Here is a 14,404-nt window from a genome sequence, read left to right on the forward strand (position 1 = left end):
CCTGGAGCCAGGATAGAGCCACCAGTGAGAGATCCTGGGAAGAAAACTGGTGAGTAGTGGGGAATGCAGGACTCAAGGCAAAGACTCCCATTCTTGAGTAAGGCTGGGAGACCGCCAGCAGTGTTTAGCTGGCAGTCATTGTTTTCAATTGTGGTTGCAAATACTTTTTAACTTTTTAATAATTACACTTTGAACACTTTCAACATCTACCAATTTTTAAATGTTAGACATTCTACTGAACCGAAGAAGCTGAATTCAATCAAGTGTATCATTTGTAATAGTTTCAATGTGAAAAACTAGTTTTCAAAATACATTTTGGCCCATGTGAACCTACTTTACAAGCTGCAGTGGCTCATGTCTGATGTGACCCTCGTCTCCTTCCAGAGGAGATGCAAGTGTTCATCTCCCTCTGAAGCAGCATCTGCTGAACTACAAGCTGCCACCTGCACACAGGAAGCCAGCTTTGTGGGAATTTTTATGTTGGTTATCTGTTTTGAATTTGCATTACTATGCTTTGATTCTTCATAACTTTTCATTTCATGGAACTGTTTCATTGAATGTAAAGTATAAATAAGCTTGTTAAGTAGATAAAGTGGAGTTTGTTTCATTTAGGAGTGGGAAGGGGATATAAAGGGGGCTGGATAGGAGAGCCACTGGATTCAGCAGTGAACTGTTCATGGTAAGATACGATTCCCTACCCTCCAGGGAGGGAGAGCAAGCGTACTGGCCACTCCTTTCAGCTACACTTAAAAGAAGCTCACATAACTTGGGGGATACTTACAAAAAAGGAGCCCAGCATCTTGCTGACCTTCCAGAGGAAAAGAAAACTGGGAATCATGGCCTTTGGAGACTGCCCACCCCTGACTCAACACACACATTAGTTGCCATGGGTCCACAGTTCATTTGGAAAGCTAACCTAACCAACCCACTGGCGTCTTTCCCCTGCATGCTGTCTGAGGTGAGTGGAGCATGGCAGTGTCCTGGTATAAACGGAATGGAGCAGAGGACGTTAGGAGCCACAGCCAAAGCTGGGAGAACGGAAAGAGGGACACTTACGGGAGGCTGTATCTGCATCATGGCCTTCATTTTTTCTTCTTGCATCAGCAATAAAGCAGTGGCAGGAGTCAGAAAGAAAGAGGAATGTCACGGTTTGAATCTAAAATGTTACCCCAGGAGTCTCGTGTGTTCAGATGTGGGGCTTTGGGAAAGCAAGTGGATCATGAAGGTGCTAACAAATTGAGAGCTGAATGTGCTGTTAGAGGGAGGAGCTTGTTAAAGGAAGTTGGGGCTGTGACTGCAAAAGTATATTCTTGTTCCCTACCCTCCTCCCTCTCCCTCTGGTTCTTCCCTGCTGTCTGCCTCTAGCCATCAAGAGAGGAGCAACTTTACTACCATGAGGTTTCTGACTGGAGTCCAGCTGACCATGGACTGAAACTTTAAAACCATAAACCAAAACAAATCTTTTCCCCTCTAATTTGCAAGTGTCGAGTATTTTGTCACAGTGAGGAAAAGCTGACAAGGCCAAACAGACTCCTAACCACTGCAGCCTTCCAGCCTGCCACTGCGTCATAATTGACTATATGACCAATTTTCAAACTGAGCAAATCACTTAGTAATTAAAGTTACATGAATAATATGAACACTCTCGAAATTACTATGGAGAGAAAGAAGGAGTCCACAGAGATCACCTAAATAAGAATTTGAAAAGTAAGCTGGGGGTTTAACTCAGTGGCACAAGTGCCTGCCTGGCAAGTGCAAGGTTGTGAGTTTGATCCCAGGTACAAAAAAAATTTGAAAAGTAAGAAAAAATATTAGAATAAGTCATGTTACCAACTTGTAGTGTTAAGCTTGCCCAATCAAATAGTTTCAACTGTACATTTTTAAATTTTGTGACTGTCTCTGTTTATATGAGAGAAGGAATCATGAGTTTACTTTTTGTTTGTTTGTTTGTTTGTTTGTTTGTTTTTTGTCTTTTTCCTTTTTATCGGTACCAGGGATCAAACTCACGACTGCCTGCTTTCAAGGCAGGCACTTATGCCGCTGAGCTAAACCCCCAGCCCCATGAGTTTACTTTTTTAATTATAAATATTTATATAAATATGTCTTTGTCACTTTTCTGTTGCTGGGACAAAATACATGACAGCTACAAGTTAAAGAACGAGAGATTTATTTTGGCTCACAGTTTTGGCTCATGGTCAGCTAGCTCCAAGGCAGAAACAGGATGCCAAGGGGCATAGTGAAAGAAAACTGTTTAACCTGTGGCAGCCAGGAGGTGGAGAAAAAATGGAGGAACCTGGCAGGGAGATGCAACCTTTCAGGTCATGCTGTTTGTATCCTGCCCCTTCCCATCAGCTCCGCCTCCTAAGAGCACACATGGCCGCCAAACTCATCATTAGATGAACCCACTGATGAGTATGGCACCCCATCATACAATCACCTTCCAAACACACTTGAATTAAGGGGGATGTATAAGATCTAAACCATGACAAGCAGCAAATATCCTCCCGATAAATATGTGCACCATAAAAATTTGATGATATATACCCTGCAGTATTAAAAATTACATTTTATCTGCTTCTCTGGTAGAAAGTAGATGGTTTCCAACCAGTGCTTTGTTCATATAGCTGCTGTGGACATTCTCCTACATCCTAAGGCAGTGATGTGACTATGTCTGTAGAACAGATTTCTGGAAGTGGAATAGTTGTATCAAATGATGGCTACGTTTAGAAATTGGTACCCATTATCAAAACTGACCTCCAAGTGGCTGCACCAATTGCCAAGCCAACCAAAAGTATAAGGGAGCACATGATACCTGCGAGCTATTTTTTCTCAGAAGAGCCTCTAAGAAGCCACTAATAACATGTCACTATTTCACTGTGCTCTCCTAGCTCTGCAGTCTTTTTGAGTTGAATGATCTCAGACAGGCTTCAACAAATACCCCAGCATAGGTGAAGTGTACAGTTGTCCATCCCTCAGTATTTGTAAACAGATTGTTACCTGGAGCCCCCACCCCATGGATACAGGAATCTTCAGGTGCCCAAGTACCTTATAATAATATAGCACAGTATTTGCATATAGCCTATGTGAATCAAGTGTGTTCACACACATCTGTAATCCAAGGAGGAGAGTACACTTGGGAAGCTGAGGCAGGACTGCCACAAATTTGTGGCCAGCCTAGAGTACATAGTGAGTTCAAGACCAGCCTGAATGACATAGTGAGACCCTGTCTCACACACACACCCATTATGTAATTCTGTATTCTTTAAATTATCTCAGTGTTACTTACGAAATCTAATTCAGTGTTACTGTTATGTTAATAGTTATCCTATGCTATTTAATAATAACATTAAAAATCTATGTGTTCAAAATAAACAATTTGCTTTGTTCTGTTTTGAGAAAGGATCACATTATGTAACCCAGGCTGCCCTCAAACTCTCAGTCCTTTTGCTCAACCTCCTGAGCACTGGAATTACAACAGTTTTTAAGGATATATTTTCAATTAAGTTTGGTGTAATCCACAGACACAGACTCTACATATACAGAGGAATGTTTTGTACACTGGCTGGGGATCCACACGTGATTGCTGAGTTCACGCCTCCCCCACTTGTGGGTAGCTGCATGAAAGATGTAAACAGTGGAGAAAATTAAATAAACCATGTTCTACCTTTAGAAACTTCCTAGAGCACAACATGGCACTTGCTGGATAGACACTTCAGTTCCTACTTTAAATGCTTGGGCCTCCTGGGGGCCTCCATTATGTCTTCTGTAGTTCACAAAATGTGTGGTGTCCCCCTTAAAGGATGAGCTTCCACCTGCTGATCTGTCTGTTATCTACCTATCTACCTATCTATCCATCCAAGGCATGAGTTCAGTGTTCCTCCTGGCTCAGCCTGAGTAGCTGACACTAAATCTGTGTACAATGCCTGGCTTCTTTCCATTGTTTAGAACAAGCTGATAGAGACACTGGCTTTTCAGAAATATCGCTGTCTCGTGTATTAGCTATGTGTTAGCTTTTCTTACTTAACATATAAAAATGATCCTAAAGGAATAATGATATATGATCCATAAATATATTTATAAATATACAATGCAATATTTATTATAGGTAGTTATGGTTTAGATCAAGAATGACCCTTAAAACTCTCATGAACTCTGAGGCAGACTTTTGGAAGATGATTGGATTGTACAGACACTATAACTAAAGGTTCTCTCATTTTCAAATCTATTTTATTTTAAAGAGAAAAAATCAAATTTCAAAACAATAATTAAGGGGTAACAATGGTATATACATTGTGTATTATATATGAATATATACCCATATATATCCACATATACATATACATATATTGTTTCAACTTGTCACACTAGAGAGATAATACGAAGTTTATACAAGTGTCTGGTTTATTTCACTTAGAAGTATGGTCTCAAGTTGCATCTACTGAACTATAAAAGTCTCAAATCTATCCTTTTTATGGTTGAAGTATTCTATGGTATAAAAATACCACGTCTTTTTTACCCATTTCTCAGTTGATAGGCACGTAGGTTATTTCCAAGATCTAGCAATCACAATTTGTGCTGCTCTAAACATGGGTGCACATATATCGCTGTGGTATGATGTTTTTAATTCATCTGGGAAGATACCAAGAAAGGGAATAGCTGGGTCAAACGGGATCTCCAAGTCTCATTTTTAGAGGAATCTCCAAATTGATTTCTACAGTGGTTGCAACAGCCTATACTCCCACCAACAGTGGAGAAATGTTTCTTTTTCCCCACAGCCCCTTCAGCATTTGTTACTGGTTGATTTCTTGATAATAGCCATTCTTTCCAGGCTGAGGCGGAATCTCAGTGTTGTTTTCTTTCTTTCTTTCTTTCTTTTTTTTTCTTCTTTTTGGTACCAGGGATGGAACTCATAACCTCACACTTGCCAAGCAGGTGCTTATGCCACTGAGCTAAATCCTCAGCCTTTAGTGTTTTAATTCATGTCTCTCAGATGACCAATGGTGTTGCACGTTTTTTATATATTTATTTGCTTTTTGTATTTCTTCATCTGAGAAGTTTGTGTTTATCTCAAATTTTTGGATTGGGTTGTTAAATCTAGGAAGACTTTTTTTTTTTTTTAGTTCTTTATATGTTCGTGATAGTAATCCTTGGTCTGAAGAACAGATGGACAAACATTTTCTTCCACGTTGTGGATCATCTCTTCACCCTATTGGCAGTTTCTCTTGCTGTTCAAAAAGTTTTCAATAGGTTAAGATCCCAGTTGTTGATTATTTGTGAGAGTTCCTGTGCAACTGAGGTTTTATTCATAAACTCTGTCTACACCAGTGTCTTCAAGAGTCTTCCAGCTATGCCAATTTTCAGCAGATTTCATGTTTCTGTTTTAATATTTAATTTTTAAATTTTTATTTTAAAGAGAACAAAGCCAAGCAAAATAAAATAGAATAAAGCCAATCAAAACATACTAGTGTGACACAGGACTTCAAAATGATAGGAAAGCAACAATGGTTACCATAATGCCTCTTGTTGTTTTCAAACAGATAATTGCAGATAACTTCAGATATAGTAAAAATCAAACAAAATAGGACAGAATAGAACCAATAAAGACAAAACAATAAATGCAATAAAGGACTTCAAAGCAAGATAAGAGTAAATCCAGAATGGCTTAAAATGACTGCTGGTGCCACTGAATATAATAAAATCAAACAAAACAAAATAGAATAAAACCCAACCCAACAAAATAATAAAAATGATACAAGACTTCAAAACAAGATGATAAGGAATTAACAATGGCTAACACTTTCAGGAGATCCTGAATAGATGCTACATTGCTATACTGTACTACCAGCTTTAGACCTGTAAAGTCAGTGAAACACTAAACACTACAAGCATTAAATTGTATTTTACCTCAGTAACTATCATCACAGCCTGTTTTTCTCTGGAGCAGCTGGTTGCTTACATCTAGGGGTGGGAGTATGGGTGGGGGTACAGATTGGCTCTTCTTGTTTCCCAGCCCACACCCTGGAAGTGGCTGCCCTCTGGCTCTCCCCACAGCAGGATGTGCATGGCACTGATTCACAGGGAGGGCTTGCTTCTTGGTGATATCTTGTTCTCTTCCCCGACAGTCCACAAACGCCTGTTTTAATATTTCTCACAATAGATCTTTGATCCATTGCAAATTTAGTTTAGTGCATGATGAAAGTTATGGGTCCAGCTATAATCTTCAGGATGTGCAAAGCCAGTTTTTCCAGCATCATTTATTAAAGAGACTGTCTTTGTTCTGGTGAATATGTTTGGCACCTTTGTCAAAGACAAGGTGGCTTAGTGTGTCTGGAGTTGTTTCTGCATCTTCTAACCTGTTCCACTGATCTTTGGGTCTTGTTATTTCTTTGTTGTTTGTTTGCTAGTACCACACTTTTTATCACAGTAGCTTTATTAGCATAATTTCAAGTCAGGGATTGTGGTGCCCCCTGTCTTGCCTTTTTTGCCTAGGACTGCCTTTGCTATTTGTCTCAGTTAATTTTTTCTTGCTGTTGAGACAAAATACCTGATGCTTAAAATTAGGGAAGGGGAGATTTATTTCTTACAGTTTGGGAGATTTCAGTCCCTACTCAGCTGGCTCCAAGGCAGGGTGGCAAGGCGGGGCCACCACTCATGAAAACTGCATACAGCAGGAGCGAACAAAGCAAAAGGGAAAGACACACCTTCTTCCTGCCCTTACACTGTATGTCGGCTCCACCCTGGGATAAATGCAGCCCTCACACCACCAATCCCAGCGCAGACAACAAACCAATCACGAATGCCAGACTCAGCTGCGTCCGTGATTGCATGAGGCTTGGGAGGGGAGCATCTGAACATAAACCATAACACCATTCTAGGTCTCTTCTGGTTCCAGATGAATTTTAGGGTTGCTTTCTCTAATTCTGTGAGATATGCTACTGGAATTTTGAATGGGATTGTATTTAATCTGTATGATAGTTTTGGAAGTAGGGCTATTTTGCTCTACTGATTCTTCCTAATCATGGGCAAGGGATATCTTTTCATTTTCTGATATTTTCTTCAATCTTCTTGTTCAGAGTATTATAGTTTTCAATGTAGAGGTCTTTTACATCCTTCATTAGATTGATTCCTAGGTATTTCATTTTTGGGATTCTGTTGTGAAAGGTGTTGTTTCCTAATTTCTCTCTCAGTGAGTTTTCATTCATGTACAGGAAGACTATTGATTGTTGAATGTTGGCTTTGCACCCTGCTACACTACTGAATTTGCTTATCAAATCTACCAGTAGGTTCTGGCTCAGGGAGAAGGCACTGCCTTTCACCTCCTTCTTCTTCATTGAAATATCTCTCTTTGCTCTCCCCCACAGGTTTCAGTTCTCACTCCAGACACTTCCTGGGTCCTGGAGACCCACTTCCCTTCTTCTCTTCCTCACATTGCTATATTCCAGTTCCTGGACCACAAATCTCAGAGAGGCTCTTTGTCTGCTGCTCACCATTCCACCATCTTCCTGGAAGTCCTGCCTTTTTGTTTTTGTTTCCTGGAATTTGGGGATCATTTCCAAGAAGTCTTTGTTCAAATTGATGTTGTGAAGCAATACTTCTCCAGTTTCTTTTACAGGTTGGGTCTTATGTTTAAAGCTCTAATCTGTTTTGAGTTTGTTTTTGTATGTGAATTGAGAAAAGGGTCTCATTTCTTCTGTTTGTGAAAAAAACATTTTTAATGTTATCACAAAACATTTTTCAGTAGGTGTCTCAAGCGTCTTCACATTAGTGCAAATAATTCTGGAAAATGAAATGTCCTTTTCTTGAATATCATGTATGTCAATAAGGCTACGATTTAGCTAAGTGTAGTAGTGAAAGCCTGTAAGTCCAGGCCCAGCATTCTAGGAGGCTTAGGTAGGATGACCTCAAGCTTAAATCCAGCCTTGATAATTTAGTGACACTGTGATACCCTGTCCCAAAATTTTTAAAAATTTAAATCAAAAAAGGACTGTAGATGTAGCTTAGTGCAAAGATCCTGGGTTCAATTCCCATTACTGCAAAAGAAAGGCTGTCACTTTATCCCAACACGTGATCAAGAATATTTTTATATGCTTGAAAATGTACTTAGTTGATATATTACAGGGGAAAAAATCACAATTGATGGCTAAATATCTTATGTGGTATAACAATAGGCCATGGATATCTTATTATTATGTCTGAATGTGCCCAACCTCACCCCCCACGCATTCATATATTGTCTTCACAATAGTGCAAATGTGTGCAAATACTCTTAATGTTATAGATTTAGGATATGAGTTTTTAGGGAGTTCACTAGGTAAAAGTACAGCTCTCATGACAAGAATTACGGCCAGTTTACTCTTTCTTGCATTGATTTTGTTTTTCAAAAAAACTTATTTGCATATATTTTGCTATACATAATGCATATATTCATCATGGGGTATTGGTGCAAACATAAATCACATCTTGATCCTTTCCTTCCCTTTACATCTTCCCCATCTCCAGATTCCATTTCCATTTCCACTTTTCTTCAAGGACAAATCTGCAGTCTGCTAGTCTGATCTCCAACTTGTGAGAAATAAATTTTGTTGTTTATAAGCCATTTTTGCTATAGTACCTAAACTGGCCATGCCATTATGTAACTCTGCCTTCAGTGATATTTCAGTGGGAGCTTGAAATTGAACATTGTAGAAATCTTTATTCTATTAAAACCATAAAATACTCTGGATTTTACCCCCAGAAAGTCTGATGTTTAACATTTAGCAGACACCACTGTATTTCTTTATCATCCCCTCTGTTTACATTATTTTATTTTAAAATATGCTATTTGAGAATAAGCTATAAACAGCACATGTCATTAACCCTTGATACTGAGGTATGTGTTTTCTGAAAACAATAACTTTCTCCATTGAAATCTACAAGAAATATTTACCCAATATTATTACCTACTTAACAAACCTTCATAATAGTTCCCGAGCCCCCTAATGTCTTTTTGCACCCAGGATCCCATCCAGTATGACCTATTGCATTTAGCTGTCCTCATTTAATTTTCAGTACAATGTAGATGCCTCCTCATGATTTGTCATTCACAAGTTCAACATCAACTTCCCTGATGTTTCCACATCACTGACTTACAGGGGGGGCGGGGCCGGGAGGTGCCATCTTGTTCTTTTCATTGCAATATATTAGGAGCCACATAGTATAAATTTATTTTGTAGGTGGTAATGTTAAGTTTTTGTTACTTGGTTAAAATGGTGTCTTCCAGCCTCCTATATAAAGTATTATTAAGTAGGGGTGGGAGGGACCCAGGAAGCAGCAACACCGGTGCACCAGCAGCAGTCCGGACCAACTGGGAGAGATCAAGGACAACTTCTCATGCGCCAGCAGGGGTCAGACAACCAGGGAGAGAAGATACTGCCTCTCCACCGAAGCAACCAGCTGATTCAGAAGATGCAGGCTGAGGGGGCTGGGGATTTAGCTCAGTGGCTTAAGCACCTGCCTGGCAAGTGCGAGGTCAATCCCCCGGCACCAAAAAAAAAAAAAAAAAAAAAAAAAAGAATGCAGGCTGAGATGACAGCAACTGAAGTAAAGAAAAGAACTTAATGCTTGTATTGACTGATTGACCTTGCAGACCTAACGCTGGTAGTCTGAGCATCTATTTAGAAGATAACAATATGCAATATAGTAATTATTGTGAAAAAAAAACATAAGGATGTCCACTGTGTCCACTCACATTTGATATAGTCCTGGAAACTTAAGGCAGAGCAATTAGACAAGAGAAAGAAATAAAAAGACTAACGAGGGGCTGGGGATTTAGCTCAGGGTGTAAGTACCTGCCTGGCTAGTGTGAGGTCATGAGTTCAATCCCCGGTACCAAAAAAAAAGACTAATAATAGGAAAGGAAGAGGTTAAATTATCATTATTTGTGAATGACATGACATTCTACATAGAATACTCCCAAAAACTCCACTAGAAGACTGCTACACTTAATAAGCAAATAATACAGTCAGGTAGCTTTATACAAAGCCAACACTCAAAAATCAATAGTCTTCCTGTAAATGAATAAAAACTCATTAAGAGAGAAACTAGGAAACAACTTTTCACAATAACACCCAAAAAATGAAAACCTAGGAATCAATATAATGAAGGATGTAAAAGACCTCTATATGTTGAAAACTACAGTGCTCTGAACAAGGAGTTGGAAGAGACTATCAGAAAATGCAAAAATGTTCCTTGCTCTTAGTTAGGAAGAACCAATAGAATAAAAAAGGCCATATTTCTGTTATATATATTGAATGCAATTCTGATCAAAATTCCAATAACAAATCTCGCAGAATTAGAGAAACCGTAAGTGTAAATAAGGACCAAAATATATAACATGCATTGTGAAACAGGAGGAAAATGCTCAAATGGGGAACAAGAGAGAGGGGAGGGGGGAAGGAAAGAAAGGAAAAGAAACAAAACGAGAATAAAGTACAACTGAATTATTGGTCATTTTCTCTCTAAAAAATAAAGATAAAAAAGACCTTGCAACACTCTCACAAAATCTTCTGAAACTGAAGTCCTGTGTTCTTTAGAGATGTGTGTGATGTAGGGGACAGAACAAGGGCTTTGGGTGGGGCCTGGCTCAGCCCCTGGTGCTGCTACTTCCCAGCGATGGGACACTGGGAAGATTGCCCAACCTTCCTCAAGTGCAGTTACACCTCTGAAAAGTTAGAGTCCTGTCACCAACAGGGAAGAGGCTAAAAGCTCTAATTCTGAAGCCATCCTGACTGGATTTGAATTCGGAATTGTATCATTTATGTATAGTGTGGTTTTTTTCCCCTTTGAGATGGAGGGAGCTTCTTAACCTCTATACTTTCTCACACTTTATTTATAAAAAATAATAAAATATCATGATGAGTGTAATTATTATGCACTGCAAACATGCATCAATAAAATTTTTACAAATTAAAAAAAGATGTGCAATATCGTAAGTCATTGGACAACCCAAATGGAAGCCACAATCAGATACAGCTTTATACTCATTAGTATTGCTATAGCTTTTTAAAAAAAACTAACTAGTGTGGTGGCAATATAGAGAAACTGAGCCCCTCACACTTTGTGGAGCCACTGTGAAAAACATTCGCACAGTTAAACACATTATCACTGTTTGTAGGAGCTGGGTGCAGGGCAAGACTGCAACATTTCTTGATAACCTTCTGGTTCTTGTCATTCATTGATTGTAATGTAAGCTTTTTCATTTTCATCCTCTCTTCTTGTTCTGTCTGTTGATGGTTCCAATGGTTCCCAGAAAACTGGGATAACAGGCACACTGAGGATCTTAAGCTGCTGTGTATTTGCTTTTCTTGCTATCATGACAAATGGTATCATGTCTGCAGACTGTCTGTCCTTCGCACTGCCAAGAGGAGGTCCTTTCCTAAGCTGGCTTTGGAGATGCAAGTGAATAGCAACATCAGGCTAGTGAATTTGACAGATTTGCCACTTCATTGCTGAAGACGTTAGCATCATTCTGTCAAGGGGTTTAATGAGGCCCTCATTCTCCACACAAGGTACGTGCTTTAGTCTTCCCAGTTTAATCAGCAACTCCATATTCTCTGCATCAATTTCATTCTACTTACTGAAATCTGTAAGGTAGTCTGCATTCTCCTCTTCCTCTTGTTCTGTGGTCCTTACCAGAACCCTTCTTCTTCTTCTGGTTCATTTACTTCACTTTCATTTCCTCTGTTCTACTATTTCTTCTCCTCCTTCTCCTTTTCTTCCTCTTCCTCCTCCTTCTTGTGCTCCTTCTCTTACATTTTCTCCTTCTGTCATAGAATATTTTCACTTTTTGTCATTTGCTAGGTCTGGGTTTATTTAGTATTCTCATTCCAATTTATGTATCTGCCTGATGGATTCATCCAGAGATTACAAAGTTTGAACTTTGGTCTCAGCAGTTTGGTTTGCTTTTGTGTTCACTTTCATGCAAAAATCCACTGCTGTCTTGTCTATGAGACACAGCTGAGCAACTGCTGGAGGAAAGAATCTGCTATGAGCCTGAGGTGAACTCCAGTGCCAGCTTCTTTATTTTCTAGTTCCTGATTGTCAAGAAGTTTCGTTGTAAGATCTTAGGCTTTATCTTCACTTTCTAACTCCGAGGTATCATCCTCAAGTTCTAGATTTTCCAATTGAATTTTGAAATCATGAGGATTGACACTTCCTTATTATCTTTAGGTTCCTTTGCCTCTTTGGAATAATCTTGACTCCTTGTTCTGACAATGTTTCATTGTTTTTAAACAAGATGATCAGAACAGAAGCTTTCAAATCAATAAGGCTCTCATAAAAATTCCAAGCATCGTCATCTTCCCCATAGACCGCCTTCCAAGTCATAACTTCCAGGTTGACCAGGTATGAACATATTGATTCCAGACCCGTGTTCTTCTGGTGTTGGTTTATCCTGAGGAAGAGCTGGCATATTTTCATCTAAAAAGTCTGCTAAGGATTGAAAATCTGCCAGCAGCTTCTGATAAGACATAGCAAATTCTCCTTTGTTGTCCAATGTCTCTCTTTACTTAGTTCCCTTTTAGAATGTAGGATACTACTTTTTGTCCCTCGGTATTCTGGAGCTCCCTATGGTCTCTTTTCAAGTGTTTGGTCAAAGATATAAAATACTCTTTCAAAAGATTCTGGAAAGGTTTGTGTTTCTCTGGAATAATTATCTTACTGGGAGTAAAACTTAAATTAGACTTTTCTGCAGCACTCTTTGCTCTCTTTGGTATAAGTCCAAGCAATCTCATCTCCATGATGGTGACAGAAATTGATCACCACAGAAATGAATGTGGGATTCCAGGTAAGCATTAATATTTTTAGGTATTTACAGATTAAAGAAAGACTTTCCTTGTCAGTGAAAACCCCAACTATTGTCAGTTCTGTAATTTCTGGAGCATTTTGGTTTTTACAACGTTTCTTTCTTAACTGATGTTATCACCAGCTTCCTGATGAAGCAGGATTTTCTCTGTCAACTTGGCAGCTGCTTCTTGCTTACATCTTGCCTGCTCTTTGCTTTTTTCCCCTCTTCCTCTTCATGTTTCTTTTTCTCCTCCTTCTTCCTCTTCTGCTTCTTCTCCTTTTTGTATTACTGATACCTCTATCTGCAACTTTTCTTCTTTTTTCTTACACTCTTTGTCTTCCTTTTTTCTCTTACCATCTTTCAATGTCTTCTTTTGGTCTTCAGGAGCCTGAATGACCTCTTTCTTGGCAGTGACCTTGAGATGGCCTTTTAGTTTTTCCTAGCTGCTTTTCACTGTAGTCTTTCTCCTTGTTGTTTACCAAAGATCCTTTTCCTTCCATACTTGCTGGATTCTCACACTCAGCTGGCATTATGTCACCAAGCACAATCTCCGGCCTGGTGTCAACATTAGCCTCGGGTCTCCCATCACCAACTCTAGTTCTCTCCTCCCTTCCACTTCTGAACTTTCTGTTCCACAACTATCTTGCCGCTGAGCTTCCTTAACTTTCTTAATCATTAGCTATAGATAAAAATCTGTGCAAGCTTGTCTCAAGTTGTAGCTCAAGAGAATGCAACATCTTCTGAGCAAGCTGATAAGGTTCAGGGTCATACAGAGTCCAGGCATAAGGGATTGGAAAAACCTCAAGCTTTCATAACAAGCTAATGAGTAAAATTACCTAGGGAGTAAACAGGGATGTAGAAGTCAAAACAATTCATTTTCCTTGAAAAATGAGTAACAACCTTGGAGGAAAGAAAGAGTAATCCTTATAAGACCCAGGTAATCACATAAATCTAACCTGAGACTTCATTCCTCGTTCAGTGCAGTCATCTACTGCCGTCTTGGTATTTACCACCTTCACACATGAAAGTGTATCTCCTCCCTCTCTCTTTCCTTCTCTCCCGTGCCTTCTCCTTCCCTCCTTCCATCTCTCTCTGAAAAGTCATCATTTTGTAATAAACTCCACCACCTGAAGACTTGATACAATGGCCTAGGGTCTTGTTTGAAATCTTTTACTAAAGTCACAAAGGATCAATGTGTGTTGCAGGTCCCTCACAGCCTTTGGACTTTACAGTGTTAGGACCAGGTTGCATAGCAACATAAGTAAACATTCAATGTTCTGCTGTGCATGCTTTCTGGGACACTAAACAAAATAAGGGTTCTGCCTATGAGCTGCTCATATCTGGATCTCCATTACATTTGTATGTCAGGGCAAAGTACAACTAGAAGCCCCGAGCCCTCCTCCTTACCATCTCCCAACCCTTTACCTTGTCCTGTACCTCATAAGCTTGTATATGGAAAACTAAATCCATACAGCCAAGCTACACACACGCACGAATGCACGTGTGCACACATGCACACACACCCCTGCACACAGCTCCCCTTGGGCTATCCTGAAGCTCAAGGTGTAGACACTAGCACTC

At 39.4% G+C, this 14,404-nt stretch overlaps 1 pseudogene; it reads right to left on the bottom strand.

The window, feature by feature from the left end:
• Positions 1 to 11,139: 11,139 nt before the first annotated feature.
• Positions 11,140 to 13,353, bottom strand: LOC100720366 (regulator of nonsense transcripts 2-like; annotated as a pseudogene).
• Positions 13,354 to 14,404: the final 1,051 nt, after the last annotated feature.

This window comes from Cavia porcellus, unplaced genomic scaffold (assembly GCF_034190915.1).
Source record: "Cavia porcellus strain 051 isolate PalLab524CR breed Dunkin Hartley unplaced genomic scaffold, mCavPor4.1 scaffold_6, whole genome shotgun sequence".
Lineage (NCBI taxonomy): Eukaryota > Metazoa > Chordata > Mammalia > Rodentia > Caviidae > Cavia > Cavia porcellus.